The 16226-nt window shown below is 35.7% G+C and overlaps 1 protein-coding gene and 1 non-coding gene across 2 annotated transcripts in view; both read left to right on the forward strand.

Moving 5' to 3' along the window:
• LOC107511174 overlaps nucleotides 1-16226 on the forward strand; it is a 33226-nt gene that overhangs the window by 1080 nt on the left and 15920 nt on the right. The window contains exons 2-4 of the mRNA XM_016145357.2: nucleotides 14931-14973; nucleotides 15609-15663; nucleotides 15885-15980. The gene's annotated coding sequence lies outside the window, so the exon portion shown is untranslated. The remainder of the gene's footprint in view (nucleotides 1-14930; nucleotides 14974-15608; nucleotides 15664-15884; nucleotides 15981-16226) is intronic.
• Nucleotides 9973-10079, forward strand: LOC118605844. Its single transcript, XR_004952252.1, has one exon. It is a non-coding gene; the product is annotated as a U6 spliceosomal RNA (small nuclear RNA).

Here is a 16226-nt window from a genome sequence, read left to right on the forward strand (position 1 = left end):
AATGCATGAGTTCATACTGATACTAAACAAATGTAGATGCAGCAGGGAGGGAAGAGAATGATTATCTTTATAGAAGAATGCCAACTAATAAATGTAGACAGAAGGATAAAAATAGAAAAATCACCATTTTAAAACCACCATAGTAATAACTGATTTAACCAAGAATCATCAGTGGATGGTAAAACTATTGGAGAAAAGACTGCTGAGGTATAGAATATGAAGAATGTAAGAGACACCACCTTGACCAAATGATCAAACCAATAAAGGGACAAATTGATATCAGGCATCTCTTGAAATGATACACTGATAAAGACACGGCCTCATCTATACAGTACTCCTGCCAAAAAAAAATTCACCCTAATATAATGAAGAAATAATCTGGCAAATCCAAAGTGAGGCACGTAAGATTCCTAAAATATCAATGTCATGAAGGACATAAACAGCTGAGGAACTAATCTAGATTAAAGGAAACTGAAGAAACCTGATACTAAATGCAATGTATTAGCCTTGATTGAATCCTGGATCTGGAAAATAAAAACAATACAGAGATAATTGGGGAAATTTGAATAGTCTGTACATTAGATAATTGTATTGTCTTGTCGCTTTCCTGAATGTGATAATTATATTGTAGCCATGTAGATAAATGCCCTTGTTCTTAGAGGATACAGTAATTTGTGTCAAGTGTCATAATACCTCTAATTATCTTTCAAATAATTCTGTGGGTAAAGAGAGATGAAGTAGATGTGGCAAAATGTTAATGATTGATGAATCTAGGGAAAGCAAATGGGTATTCATTGTTCAATTCTTGCAATTTTTCTGTAGGTTTGAAATTTTTCAAAATAAATGTGTGGGGAGAGTTTATATCAAAAATATTTCTACAGCTAAAGATTTACAAGCCCTAATGGAAGCCTCCTTATTTCAAACAGTTTTAATTTAGAAAGATAAAAACCAGAATTGAGCAAAAGACAAAAACCACAAAAAAAGGATAAATTTGACTACATAAAAATATAATCAATTTTTAATCTTTCTCATCTATTTGTTAACTTAATTTATAGAGACTGCACCCACTCTCTTTAGAAAAGAGCAATGTGACAAAATGCAGTGAAATGTGGTTTCAACTCACTAGAGGTTGACCCCTACACACTTGGGTGCATTACAGGACAGTCGGAAATGAATGAGTGTCACGTTGCTAGGGAAATCCAGAAACTTTCAGGGTTCCAAAGACAATTTACAGTTTGTAACAAAATACAAATGTGCTTTAATAATAGTTTCTGCCTTTTGATATTATATGAAATACTTAAAATTCTTAGGGTTATATGTGAATATTTTGTTGAAATAGTTAATTCATAAGAACTTTGAAAAATGTAGAGATCATTTTACTATCTCTACCTTTTATCAAAATTATCATCAACTTAGGTATGTGACTTGATGTCTAAAAGTTTTGGATTGAATTATGTAGCTGTAGAATAACAGTTATAGAAACACATACAAGAACCAAAGGTCCTTGATATTTAATAATATGTCAATATTTTGTTTACTTGTAGTTAGAAACTAACCTGAAAAATTCTTAGGTTTCATAAATATTGAATTCATGATAGCCTCAGAAATTAGTCTTTATTGTGTGGAATTAGAATATTTTATTCCAGCACAATAAATACACCCAGAAAAATCAAGATTTTGGTAGATGTAGATTAATTCATTATTATTTCCATCACCGTAAAACTTTAAATACCCACCTGCCTGAAGGTATTACTTTGAACATTTTCAAGCCAAATACTATAGGATAAAAGCAACAAATGAGCAAGACAAACAAACAAAAACTCATAGACACAGACAACAGTTTAGTGGTTACCAGAGGGAAAAGGGGGAGGGAGGAGGTAGGTAAGGGGAAAGGGGCTCAAATATATGGTGACGGAAGGAGATTTGACTTTGGGTGGTGAACACACGATGCAATATACAGATGATGTATTATAAAATCGTACACTTGAAACCTTTAAAAAATTTAAATAAAATGTCTCTATATCAAAAACATAGAAATAAAAAATAATAATAAACTGGAGAAAGTATAGAACAGAAAAAAGGCTACTGTTTTTGTTATATATATACTCTCTCCTACAAATTAGTAAGAAAAAAAAAACCACCAAAAGAATAGGTGAATATGCCCAAAAGATATGAAGAAGCAGTATAATAAAGAAAAAGGGTATTTTTAAGTAGCCAATCTCTATAGTAATTAAATGTAAATTGAAACAACACTAAACTGCCTTTTGTCTTGTTTTACTTTTTTTTGCTTTGCTGATTTGCAAAGATTAAAAAGAACAATGGTACCCAGGATATTAAGGGTGTTGGAGAGCAAGCAATTTCACACTTTGCTTGTTTATCGATCTCTTTGGCAGCCAATTTGACCACGTGTATCAAAAAGCTCACAGCCACAAATACACGTGCACACATACATACACACTCCATTTCTACACAGAATCACACAAACAAGGAAAGGTGGTACTTAGATAATTCCAGGGGAAGAGGACAGAAATGGCATCCCCAGCATAGGACACCTAGAAAAAAAGACAATCCCAATTAGGCATGACAGGATCCTTATCACTAGAATGAATGCTGCATTCACACATTAGACCACAGTTACATTCCCTGCCCAGTATTTGTGAGGAAGACTTGAAGAACTCTGAGGGCGCCGAACACCCTGTGGTGGTGGGACCCAAGAAACCCAGTGTGCATATTTTAGACCTCAGCTGTCACCTGTTTTGACAAATCAAAGTCACCCTTACTCATCATAGAACCATGCCAGCTCTTCAGTGCCGATGACTATTACTCTAATAGTAGAGAGCTGGCTCCCCCTTGTGCCTGAGAAATATTCAGCTAATAGACACCCAGGTACCCTGGGGACAAACCTCTCTGAAGCTCACTTGAACCTTTAGGCAGGAGGGTGACTGCTAAATAGCCAAAAGGATTTTGGTTTTATGAGGAGTAAAAATTCTTAGGGTTATATGTGAATATAACCCTCTATATATCTGTGGGCCTCCAGCCTCTCTCTGAGCTGTCTTTTCCTATTCTACATCTATATTTACATGACTACTATAGATCTTTAACCAATGCCCCTTTCCTCGACCGACGCTCCCATAGACCTTCTGAGTGTTTGGTTTTCATCCTCCACAATCACCTCTTCCTACAACTTGAGATGGGTAAAGTTAGAAAAGAATCCTGTGAAGGCTCTCTTCTTTTTATCCACAACTCTCTCTGATGCACTTTCATTGGATAAATTCCTCTCTCATCTTGGCATCATGAGCAGGGTCAAGTCAGAGAGGGCAAAGTACCCCTTGATTCTGTTGATGAGGCCTATTTGTGCAGTAGTCTTACTCCCACATGTGGAATTGATATGATACAGGGTCGGATTTACCCAAGGCCAGATACAGGAGACCTCTAGAAGTCCAGAGGTTTTTCTTTTGTTTGTTTGTTTTTTTTTTTAAACTTGCCAGGTACTTGGATGGTACAAAGGCATCAAGTGAATTCAGCTCTTATATGGTTGCGTGTGATATTCAGGTGTTATGAACAAGGTGGAATACTGCTCACATTGGAGGACTTTAGAGGCTGGCTACACTCTGGCACTGTGGAGGAGACAAAGATGACTAAGATCTGATCCCTAACCCCTAGGAACTCACAAGCACATATGAACAATTTCAACATAAGACAGAGACTTGAAGTGGGTTGGAACAGCTGGCTAGGTACAGAGAACTGCCAGAACGGTTTTAGGAGATTACAGGGCAGGCCAAGAATCGAGGAAAATTTCAGAAGAAAGGAGGTGCGGGCGGGGTGAGGGAATATCCAAAGAAAACCTGAGAATGTTTGGTGGCTTGCACTGGTGCGTGGATCCAGTATCAGAGAGTCAGGACATTGTCACTGGAACCTGAGCTCTAGGTAGAGCTAAAGAGAGTCAAAGATTTTTCTAGAGTAATCCAGAGAGAAATGGTAGGGTGACAACTTTTACCATTATTTGGAGAAAGCAAACATCTGAGGGCAAGAACAGCTGGAGAGTAATCTATTATCAACACGAGGCAGTAATTATGCTGAAATGACTAATGAGTCTATCCCAGAAAACTGGGTTGGATTGAGGAAGATGAAGGAAACAATTTCTTACTATACCTATTTGCCAGATCAAAAGTCAGAGGTGAAAGGGCAGAAGTTATTTGGATATTGCATATACTTCGGACTTAATATATAAAAAATGGAACCCATGACCTCTCCTCCACATCAGCTGCTTTTTTCATAACTGAGGTGGTCTTGAATATTAAACAGGTTGGTGCGAGGTCGCATGGGACAATAAGGTTGAAGGAGTCACGTAGGAGATGGAGGGGCTCCGAGCTGGCTCCAGGGATAGGCCCTACAAGCACAGCAAAATGTCTAATATCCAATCCAAATTCAGGTATGGTTTGGATAGTTGGGCCAAATCCAAGGGGCGAGAGGACAGGCACTGCATCTAGGCAGTAAAATGCTTCCATCCGAGACGAGAGGAGAATCGGGCTTACCCGTAAACTGGTGACTGAGGCGCTGTGGTGTGGGAGAAAGAGGCAAGAAGAGGAGCAGGGAACATCTTATAGTGCCAGAAAGTAAACAAATGCTCATAAACACAAAAGGATGGTGGGGTCATGTCAAAGGGATATAGGAGCCCACCCGAAAAAGTTTCCAATGGCCAAAGCTGGAAAAATTATAGCAAAAAAATAAATAATGGAGTATCGGACTATAACATAAAGTACAAAATAAGTATATATGAGTTCACAAAATAATTGAATAAATTAGAGGAGGAGACAAGTCTTCTTCTGCAAATATCCCAAATAATATATATAGATACACCCCCCTCAGGGAGATGGAGCTTAATAACCCCCCCACTCCCTACAACTCACTATGCTATCTTTGAAATTTTACGCTAAAACTAAAATTATTCCAAATTCCAAATTAAGTTTATTAAAAAAATAAAATTAAAATTCCTTACTACAATAATGTATATGTTGGAAGGGGTAAATAGAGCTAAAATATTCTAAGGGCCTTGATTTATCCATAAAGAAGACAAAAGTTTTGATTAATTTAAGAATTTGATAAGTTAAATGTGCATATTGCATTTTAAAAGCTATCCACTAAATTTGGGTTGGGCAAATTTTTTCTGTAAAAAGATAGATAATAAACATTTTCGTTTTTGCAGGTCCCTTGTGGGCATGTTATAACTACTCAATGGTACTGTTGTAGCGTGAAAGTAGACATGACCAATTGATAAATGGATATGGCTGTGTTCCAATAAATCTTTATTTACAAAAACAAACAACAAGATAGATTTGACCCACAGGCCATAGTTTCCCAACCCTTGAAAGTAAAAGAATGGGAAAAGATACACTATACAAATACTATCTATAAGAAAATTACTGTAGCAGTATTAATATCAGACAAAATAACTTAAGGCAGAAAGTATTACTAGAGATAAAGAGAGTCTCTTAATTCACCAGGAGTAGGTTATAATTTTAAATAACAATTTAAAATATATAAAGCCAAAATTTGCAATACTCAAAGGAGAATTAACTGATCCACAATACGTGGGAAAATTTACATGCTTGTCTTAGTCACTGGTGGAAAAAACCACACAAAAGGTCAGGATAATATAGTTTTGAACATTAAGATGAGAAGAATTGTCCAAATGGGCATAGAGAAATACTATTTCCACTGCCCCCAACACACACACAGGCAGAAGGGGAAGCTCTGAAGAAATATTATTTTTAACACTTGCCAAAAACATCTTAATTTTAAGTACACAACAAATATTTTCAGTTGACCATGAACTGGGAATAAAGTCTTAAAACATTTTAAAGGTTTGAAATGAAAGTATGTATTATAATCACAGTGTAGCTTTGTTAGATAACCAGAAAATCCACATTCCATTTGAAATTTTCAAAATGTACTAAATAGCCCATGAATCAAAGAAGAAATCATTATAGAAATTAGAAAATAGTTGGAATAGAAGGATAAAAATTGTACATATCATAATTTGTGGAATGAAGCTAAAGTAATTCTAAGGAGGAAATTTATATCCTCAAATGCCTGTATAAGGGGAAAAGGGCTAACAGTGAATGATCTAGGCATTTATCTTAAGAAGTTAGGAAAAACCCAGAAAAATAAATCAAAGAAAGTAGAAGTAGTTATATCTCAAGTATATTTCAATAAATCTGGAGGAGAGAAAACAAGTGGAAATAAGGAAATAATAAGGACAAAGGAAGAAATTGTTGAAATAGAAAACAAACATTCAGAAAGTTGGCTCCTTGAAGGGAATAATTAAAATGGACACATCTCTAGCAAAATAGATCAAGGAAAAGCAAAAAAAAGAGAAGACACAAATAATCAATATCATAAAAACAAAGCAGACAGTACTACTCTGGAATAACTTTATATTAATACATTTGATAATGTAGATTAAATAGAAAAAAAATCCTAGAAAATGTAACTCTCCAAAACTGACAAAAAATTTTACAAATTCTCAATAGTATTATAATCTTTAAATAAACTGAAATTTGCAGTTAAAAACTTTCACTCAAAGAAAACTCCAGGCTTGTATGGCTTGCTGACGAGTTGTATCAAATGTTGAGGAATCAAATAGTTCCAATCTTATACAAAATCTTTCGGAGCATAAAAACATTGCTCAACTCATGAGTCTAGCATAATCATGATACCAAAAACCTGACAAGGACAAAACAAGGGAGGAAAATTATAAGCTGGTCTTACCATGAAAACGGGTTAAAAAAAAAAATCCTAAACTAAAGATTAGCAATTGGAATGTAGTGCCAGCAATATATTGACTTATAGAAACGTGTTCACAAGTTAGTAATTATTGGTAATCAGTGAAATGTAACATAAAACCACAATGAAATACATTACTACATATACAAATTGGCTAAAATTAAACAGTTTGCCAATACCACATGTTGACATGAGAATAGCATGAGAACTGCCATTCACCACTGGTGGAAGTATTAACATAACCACTTAGGAAAAACAGTTTGGCACTGTCTACTAAACTTTTAAGTTACGTATACTCTATTACCCAGTAAATCTACTCTTTGGGCAGATACCCTAGAGCAGGGATCCTCAGAGTGGTCCCTGGACCAACAGCATCAGCATCAGCATCACCTGGAAACTTACTAGAAATGCCAGATTCTTGGGCTCCACTCCAAACTTACTCAATCAGCAACTCTAGGGGTAGAGCCCAGCGATCTGTGTTTTCAAGCCCTCCAGATGATTCTGAGGCATGTCAAAGCTTGAGAAACCCTGTTGCACAGAAATAGGAATATATGTCTACCAAGATACATGAACAAGGATGTTTTTAACACCATTGTTTATAATAGCCAAATACAGAAAACAAGACAAATGTCTATCAGTATAATGGACAAATAGGTTAGGGCATGGTTATGTAAAACAATGAAGTAGTAAAAATGAATAAATCTCAGTTATATAAGATAATTTACATAAATGACTCTCAAACATAATGGTGGGTAAATATTTAAGACACAAATAATACATTTCTGTATACATATAGAAAAAGGTTCTTATCAAACTGTACCTATATATTTTAAGAACCCAAACTGTATCTCCAGCCCTAACCTTTTCTTAAAACTTTGGGTTGGCATATAAGTAGTACCTGATGCATAATGTGTGCTCATTATGAGAGGTCTCATTCTTTATCATTATAATCTTTATAGTGACTCGGAGTATTTCATAATATGGATATACCATATTTATTTAACCACTTCCTTGATGATGGGCTTTTTAAGAATAGTACTTTGCCCCAATAGACTGAAAATTCTATGAGGTAAGAGACCATGTCTGTCTTCTAAGACAGTGCCTGCTATTCAAAAGTTATTTAATTGAATTGATTTTCCAGACTAACTTTCCTATAAGAAAAAAAAAAATGTCTTGACCAGTTTTATCTTTCTTGTACCATAAATTGATTCCTTATATACATCTGGTATATGTAAATATTCTTACATCTGGTATATGTAAATTTTATTCATGGTGTATTAAACCCAGAGAATCCAGTCAATTCGGGATGTAATGACAAAATAAATGTTCTAGACTTGGAAAATTAAACCATGGATTCTGGAGTAGAGGGAGCCTCTAAGATGATTTAATTTCCCTACGTGACATCTCTTGTCTCATTGCAACAACAACTAGGAAATGTGTCAAGCCTTAGAGTTTGGAAACCATGGATCTCGCATTTTCTGAGAGTAACTACTTAAAATATCCTGGCTTTTTAAAATGTACTTGATTCATTCTAATTTGTGATTTGGAACCTATGACACCATACCTGGACCTCTAGGGAATGACTGGCTCCAGAAAAGATGCTTACAGGGCAGGACAGGCCCCTTGGAAGTCCTGCTCCTTTGAAAACTTGTCTCCATATTCTACTTTATGACAAGTTGCCCAGCCCGAGCCTAGAAGAGAGTTGTAAAGGAGCTCTTCCCTGAGCAGTGGCTGTCAGAGCAAAGCCCATGGGCAGCCTCAGGTAAGGGGAAGCAGATGGGCATGGCTCAGAGAAGAGACTCAAGCAGCATACACAATGGTTGGAACCTGCCAAGTTCACCTTGGAATGCCCATTGTGATGTCATATGGAGTCACAGCCTTGAAGGAGAAAACTGTTTGGCTGAGAGGGGCATGGGGTTGAGTAATGGCGCCGATTTGGGGGCTGACCATCCCACTGCCACCATATGTCAGCCTTCTGTTATTATTTGGTTTACTTGTATGGGGGCTTTGGGTGCTGTGTTCTGGGAAACAGAGCAGGGAGCATGTGGCAGTGGAGACAGACTCTGAGGTATGTGATGCAACACTTTCTTGAAACTCACTGCTCCCTGCCCCTGAAGCCACACAAACTCCTACATCGTTGGCCATGAGGAAAATTCGGTGGGCGAAAGAGAGGACTTGAGATAATGCTTTTGGATATCTTCCTATAGTTACTCTCAAATCTTTTCCTTTTGATTCATTTCAACAAACTTTGGGCACATATTACATAACAGCATACTAGACATTGAAGAATAAAACATCATCCTTACCTTCTAGGAGATTGAGGCGAAGTGGGGAAAATAGTCAGACAGATATATACATAACTCAAGGAAAGAGAAAGTGATATTAGAGGTATAAATATGGCTAAAGAGATGGGAGATCGAGTATTTTTGACTAGGGGGATCTATGAAATGTCATCTGGGAGAGCTCAGTTTGAGTTGTGCTTCAAAGGAAGGGGTTCGAAAGGTAGGTTGGGTAGGTGCAGGAGAGCAGTGGAAGATTTTTCAGAATGAAAGAATAGATTGGAGAAAATCATGGGAAGAAGAGTGTTGGCAGAGTTTGAAGAGAGGTGAAGACACCTATCTGGATGGAATGTAAAAGTATAGGGAACTCAGTGAGAGAAAAGGTTAAAAAACTGATGGAGTTCAGATTGTAAAGAGCTTCGAATGCCAGGCTGAATACTTTGTAGTATAAATATTATTCTGTATGCAACTGAAAGACATCAAAGATTTTAAAGCCAGGTAAAAATGTGCTTAGATCTGTGCATTAGAGCAGTGTTTCTCAAACTTTAATGTGCACATGAATCAGAAAGCAGATTCTGATTCAAGTATGGCATAGAAATTGAGATTTTCCATTTCTAACAAGCTCCCAGGTGGACTGAGAACCACATTTTGAGATTGAGACTCGAAAATAACTCCAATAAGTATATATGGTAGTTAGTTCTCTGACACAGCTAAGCCAATAGGAGGTTATATTAATGATGGTATGAAGGAGAGAAAAGGAAATGAAAGAATCAGAGCAGTAAGATGGAAAACAGGCCCTGGCTTCATTCTCCAAATGTTTATCCATCACCACCACCATGTACAAGGCACTGTTCTAGGCACTATAGATACAGAGGTAAATGGAAGGGAAAAAAATCCTCTGTCCTCAGTGCTCGCTTCGGCAGCATAGATACTAAAACTGGACCTATGTAGAGAAGATTAACACAGCCTCTGTGCAAGAATGACATGCAAATTCACGAGGAAGTCCATATTTTTATAATTTTATCAACCAAAGTCAAATTTAATTTTAAAAATCTCTGCCCTCAGAGATGCGAAAGAGGAGGGGTGTACTGTGGCGAGAGCTTGGATGTGGGAAGTGAGGCAATCTCAAACTTCTTTCATTGTCATCATTTGTCAACCCCCTTAGGAACTTGAAAATCATTTTGTCTCTTTTTCATTACATATAAGTGATCGTAGGTAAATAATTTTATTTTCAGGTTGTTCACTACTTGTGTATAGACATACAACTGATTTTTGTGTATTGATGTTATATACTATAACTTTGCTAATTTCATCTCTTAGCTTTAACATAAGATTGTCATCTACAAATATAGTTCTATTTTTTCTTTTTCAGTTTGGATGCCTTTTATTTCTTTTTCTTACCTAATTGTTCTGGTCAGAGCTTCTAGCACAATGTAGAGCTGTAGTGAAAGCAGGTATCCTTGTCTTATTCTTCATCTTAGAGAGAGAGCTTTCAGTCTTTCACTATTAAGTATGTTATTAGCTGTGGGTTTTTCATAAATGCCCTTTATCATGTTGTCCCTTATGTCTCTTTTAACATGTTTTCTCTCGTTTTTTCTCTCCATGCTTCAATATGAATATTTTCTTCAGACTTCTCTTCAACTGTGACTAATCTACTGTATACTAATTTTTAGTTCTCTATTTTTTTTTCTGTTGTAGAATTTCCATTAGTTTTTATAAAATCGTTTCTAGTTTTTGGCTAAATTTCTCCATCTTGTCATCTACTTCTTGAGCATATTAATCATACATATTTTAAAGTCCATGTCTTTTAACAATGTATGGATTGCCTGTGAGTTTGTTTACATTGTCCATGTTCATCTTAGTTTTCAATCATTCACTCTTATGTTCTAGCAGTTTTTTATTTAATACAGACATGTTATAAGTAAAGTTGAGAGATAATTCAAGGCTCTGGGCGAAGTTACTTTCCTCTACACAGTAGAGTTATTTTTTGTTTTTGGAAGCCATTTAGAACAAACTCATCTTAATCCAATCAGGAATTGAACTCATCAGAGTCTGAGCTTCAATTTTTTGAGCCCATTTTTTTTTTCAGGTTTATACCTATTCCTAGGTATAATCCTTTGGGGGGTGGGGTCTCAACTGAAAGCTTGAGATATTTAATAGGGCCCCTCCTCCGTAGTCCTTAAAGTCATTTTTTTTTTTGGTCCATCTGCACCCATAAACTACTGAACGTTTTGCTTAGCTTTTCAGCCTGTCAGCCATGGCTTGAAAATTGACAACTGCTTTGAGGAGGAAAGCTGGGATCATTTTTCTACATTTTCTTTTTCTCTGGAATCTCGGCTCCTCCGGTCCTTGATGTCTTGATAGCTCTTCAATGACTTCAAATAGACGTTAAAAATTTATTTTTGTTTATTTTCATTTGGAGGATTAATACCGTTGTTGTAAACAAATCCTGGATTTCTTTTCTTTTCTCTCCATTTCCCCCCTTCTACTAGCTTGGAAGTTATCCATTTTGTTTCTGTTCTTTCAGTGGTTACTCCAAGAATTTCAGTATGCATATCCAATTCTCTATTTAGAAGCATTTTATTAATGCTGCTAAATCCACCCATTGAGGTTTTAATTTTAGTACTGGATTCTTAATTTCTAGAAGTAACATTTGAGTCTCTTTTAAATGTGCTAGATCACCTTTTATGGTTTTCCATTCCTTACAAATACATTTAAGCTTGCCTTTTATTTCTTTACAATATACAATATACATTATTTTCTAATCTAGATCCAATAATTCCAATACTTGACATTTCCATAGGTTTCCGCTTTCTGTTTGACACATGTGCTTATTTTTAAATATTTAACATTTCTGAAATCGAGAAATGTCTTAAAATTGATGTTGTTTCATAATTTAATTGGTAGTGTGTTTTATTTTCTTAGTAGCATGTAAAATAATGATACATTTTATAATCAGTAGCATCTTAGATTTAATGAAGTGCGGTTTTCATGGGAGTTTGTAAAAGCCTAGAATGAAGATCTTCCTCAGAGAGTATTTCATTTGCTTTTGACTATGACACTGCACCATCAGTCCAGGACCACTTTAAATTCATGGCTTGAGGGTTTTTTGGAACATGTAGATAACATGAACTTGAGCTGCGAATTACACAAACATTAACCTGTGGCTACGACCTCCCAGAGACTTCCCTTCAGTCCTTCGAACTTCTCAATGTCAAAGCAACTTTCCCTGCAGTTCCTTAGGGTTAGGACCGAGTGGCAATTTTGTCATTTTGAGGTTCCAGCTGAATGTGGTAGGGTCTTCTACTGGAATTTTTTTTTTTTTTTGCCTCGTGGTTTGTATTTTTGAAGTTTTATTTAAGAAGTTCTTCTGTGCTCTAGGTCACAAATTTTCTTCTACATTTTTTCAATGTTCCAGTCTTACCTTTCACATTTTAGTTTTTAATATATTTGGAGTCCACCTCTAGATACGGTATAAAAAAATGATCCCATTTTATTTTTCCCTTTATACTAAGCCAGTTTTCTCAGCACTATCTGCTAAAGGATTTTTTCCTCATTGATTTACAGAACTCCCTTTATCATATTCATTTGCTATATACATAAGCCTATCTTTGGGTTCCTGATTCTGTTCCATTGCTGTTTGCTCCTGCATATATTGCCATAATAGGTAGTGTGTCTTAATGTTTGGTACAGTAGGTTCCTTCTTTACTCTTCTTTTTAAGGTTGACTTAGCTATTAGTGGACATTTCTTTTGTCATATAAATTTTAGAGTTGACAAGTTCCCGAAACATTCCAACTGAAATTTAGATTAGGAATGTATTAAAGTAAAATTTCACTTGGGGATAATGATACCTTTATAATTTTAAATTATTCCAACCAAGAGCCTACAATGTCTCTCCATTTATTCAGATCATCTTCTATGTTCTTTATTAGAGTTTTCTGCATGAAGGTCTTCTATATTCCAGGTTAACTTAATACCTCGATACTCTATCATTTTTATTGCTATTGTGAGGGATATATCTTTTATTATTTTAAATTGTTTTTTTTTCTAGTTTTTTTTTTTTTTGGCTGCACTGGAGAAATGCTATTGATATTTGTAAGTTGTTCTTATATTTAGAAAACTTGGTGAATTCTTTTATTAGGTCTGATGGAGAAAGTCTTTGACTATCATTTCAATTGTTTCATACCTATCAGTCTACTCAAATAGTCTTTTTTTAAAACCACTTTTGGAATTTTATATTTTTTCTAAGAATTTAACCATTTCATCAGCTATTTCTCATTTATTAATGTATAGTTATTCAAACTATATTCTTTCTCCTTCCTCTTCTATTTCCAAGAAGATTTTATATTTACTTTTGCCTTCGGGACCCCTTTTATTTTCTGTTTGAGGGTTCCTGGCTATACACAGTGAGTATAAATTAGTTTTCTAAACTAGTATGAGGATAGACTCTTGCTTAAAATTCTCAGGGAAGACTTTTCCCTTACCCCTACCCAGAACTCGAGCTTCATTATTTGACGGGCAGATTTTTTTCTAGCCACCTTTTTACTGAGTGTGTAGCAATTTCAGAATCCTGCCTTTTCTCTCCTCCAGGATCTCAATTCCAAATGCGCACTTCACCTGGGCCTTGTTTTTGATCTCTACTTTGTCATTATCCCAAGTCTCTTAGTGACTGACTCTGCAAATGACCCAAGGCATTGGGTATCAGCTGACTTTCCACTCTTGCTTTCAGTTTCTCCTTACTTTTGGACTTGAGGTTTCCCTTACTCTCTTGTAAAGACCTATATTCTGCATTTAAAAGGATATTTGTTGTATTTTATTCAACATTTCCAAGTGTTTTGTGATAGGAGATTTTTTAGGTCTGTGATATGCAGAGATCATTTTGAGATAAATATATAAAAAGATCATTTGTAAGTATATTAACCTGTATTTCAACATCAGTTTTCCTTTTGCTTGTTGTTTTTAATCAATGGTCCTTTATGATCATAAATAATATGTGACTAATCATAAAATCAATTTAAAACTTTAAAAGTTAAAACTATCGCTGCTCTATGAGTATTCAACTGAGTAATAAACTGAATGACTGAATCATGAGCACATTCATGAGTTTCCCAGTAATTGCTGTGTAGGTTCTTTTAATATCCTCTCAGAGATTGATGTCTGATTTAAAGGAAGAAGTTAAAAATTGTTTTTGTATTTACAATTGTAACAAATGTCATTTCTGCCTTTAAAATGACCTGGAACGCCCTTGCAAAACATCCAGCAGTTTACTAACTACTGGTTGGGAAATTCTGACCTACAGGGCAATATAAAAATTCTGCAGTTTGGCATAACTTGGCTTCTACCTACCTTTTCAACTTCATCTCTCTCTACTTAGCAAACAGGCACTTGAAATTATGACTTTCTAATTTTGGTGATGTTCTCACTTGCCTAGAATATTCTTTCTTTACCTAAAATCCTTCTGCTGATTCTTCAAACTCCAGTACAAATGGCAACCTCTTGAGTAATTCTTTCCTTCTTTCCTGAACAGCTAATGATGTCTGTATTCCCTACCACTTATATTCTGTTACAGCATTTGCCACACAGTATTGTAACTATCTGTTCACATATCTGTTTTCCATACTAGTGTAAGTTCCTACGATACAGGGATCATACTTGTCTTTGTAGTCGTCACATTCCATACAACAGGAAGAACTTAGTAGGTACTCAATAAACGATTTGTGCATAAAGGAATGAGGTGGTAATTGTTGCTGTGGTTATGGATTCTAATTATACTGATATATTTTTCTATGAGATGAAATGCACTTTCAATAAATTCTCTAACCTAGACCATTATCTGATTTTATTTTATTCTTTGTGCTCTGTAGACTTCAAAGCAGCATAATTTCAAAAAGATCGAGAAATTCACAGGTCAGTAAGATATCATTCTTTATTCTTGAGCTGAAGGCTAATGACAGATCAACTGTGGGTTGCTTTAAGAAATTAGCTTTTAACAGCAGGTTGGGATGGGGAAAGATTGAAAAATATTACATAAATGATGGAAAGGTGCATATATTTTCTAGTATCTCTACTTCCAAAGAGATGTAAATGGCTCTATAATTCTTTCTGTGTTTCTTTTCTTCATCCCATTTTGTGGAAAGCTCAAAGAATCAGGACAGAATCTTGGTGAGATTGGAGAATGGAGAAGGGGTAACTTATATCGAGAGTTTGGTGTGGGAAGTTTCAGTACCTTTTTTTCCCTACCATAGACATTGATTAGACTCCTTTAGAGGAAAAAATATATATTATTACCTCTGTTTCCCTCACTTCACCTCCCTACAACCACGATTATTCTTATTCTTTTCAATGACTTACATCTGCTATATGGTAAAGGCAGCAAAGTATAGTTTAAAAAACAAACTAGGTTAAATCTGAGCTCTACCACTAATTAGTTTTATGATCTTGGGGATGACTTCATCTTTGTTTCCTTATTTGCAAATTAAGGGGGTTGGACTAGATAATGTCAATAGTCATGGTACTAATAAATTCTTCACCCACACTTCCAGCTCCACAGTGGGAAGAAAATCTCAGGCTGGGTTACATTGAAACTAACCTGACGTGGTGAGTAAAATCGATCTTCACTGTTTCTATTCTTTCTCTCTTCAGCCTATCATACTGATAAACTCTGTAAAGAAGTTAAGAGTAAGATACCTGAGACTCTGTTTGACTTCCCTCACTATCACAGTTGTCTCCTTTCTAAGCCAAGCCTCTCTTCTTATTTATTTCCTTACCAGTACTTTTAATGTCACTTCAATTGCACTGACATACTCTTTTGGATCTAGCTTTTCAGGACTCCCTCTGGGATGGACCCAGGAATATGTACTCTGGTCAATAGACAGGAGTCTTCAACAGATCTTCCAACATCTGGAAAGTGCAAGGTCAGGAAATGCAGTTTCTGAGTGGGTCTGAAGGTGGTAGAGTTTCTAAGAGAGAAGAAGGAAGGGAGTAAAGGAGAAGGGAAGGAGAGAGGAATGGAAGGAGGGAGCTGGAAAGAGTTAGATTTGGGAATGGGGGAAAGTTCTAGGTTCAAAGGCAGTTTAAGAACCACTGTCTATGGATCATTTCTGATTGAAATAGGGACAAATGCCTCCCCTTATCCCGGTGGAAGAATTCTTTCCAAAAGT

The sequence above is a fragment of the Rousettus aegyptiacus genome, unplaced genomic scaffold (genome assembly GCF_014176215.1).
Source record: "Rousettus aegyptiacus isolate mRouAeg1 unplaced genomic scaffold, mRouAeg1.p scaffold_m13_p_7, whole genome shotgun sequence".
Lineage (NCBI taxonomy): Eukaryota > Metazoa > Chordata > Mammalia > Chiroptera > Pteropodidae > Rousettus > Rousettus aegyptiacus.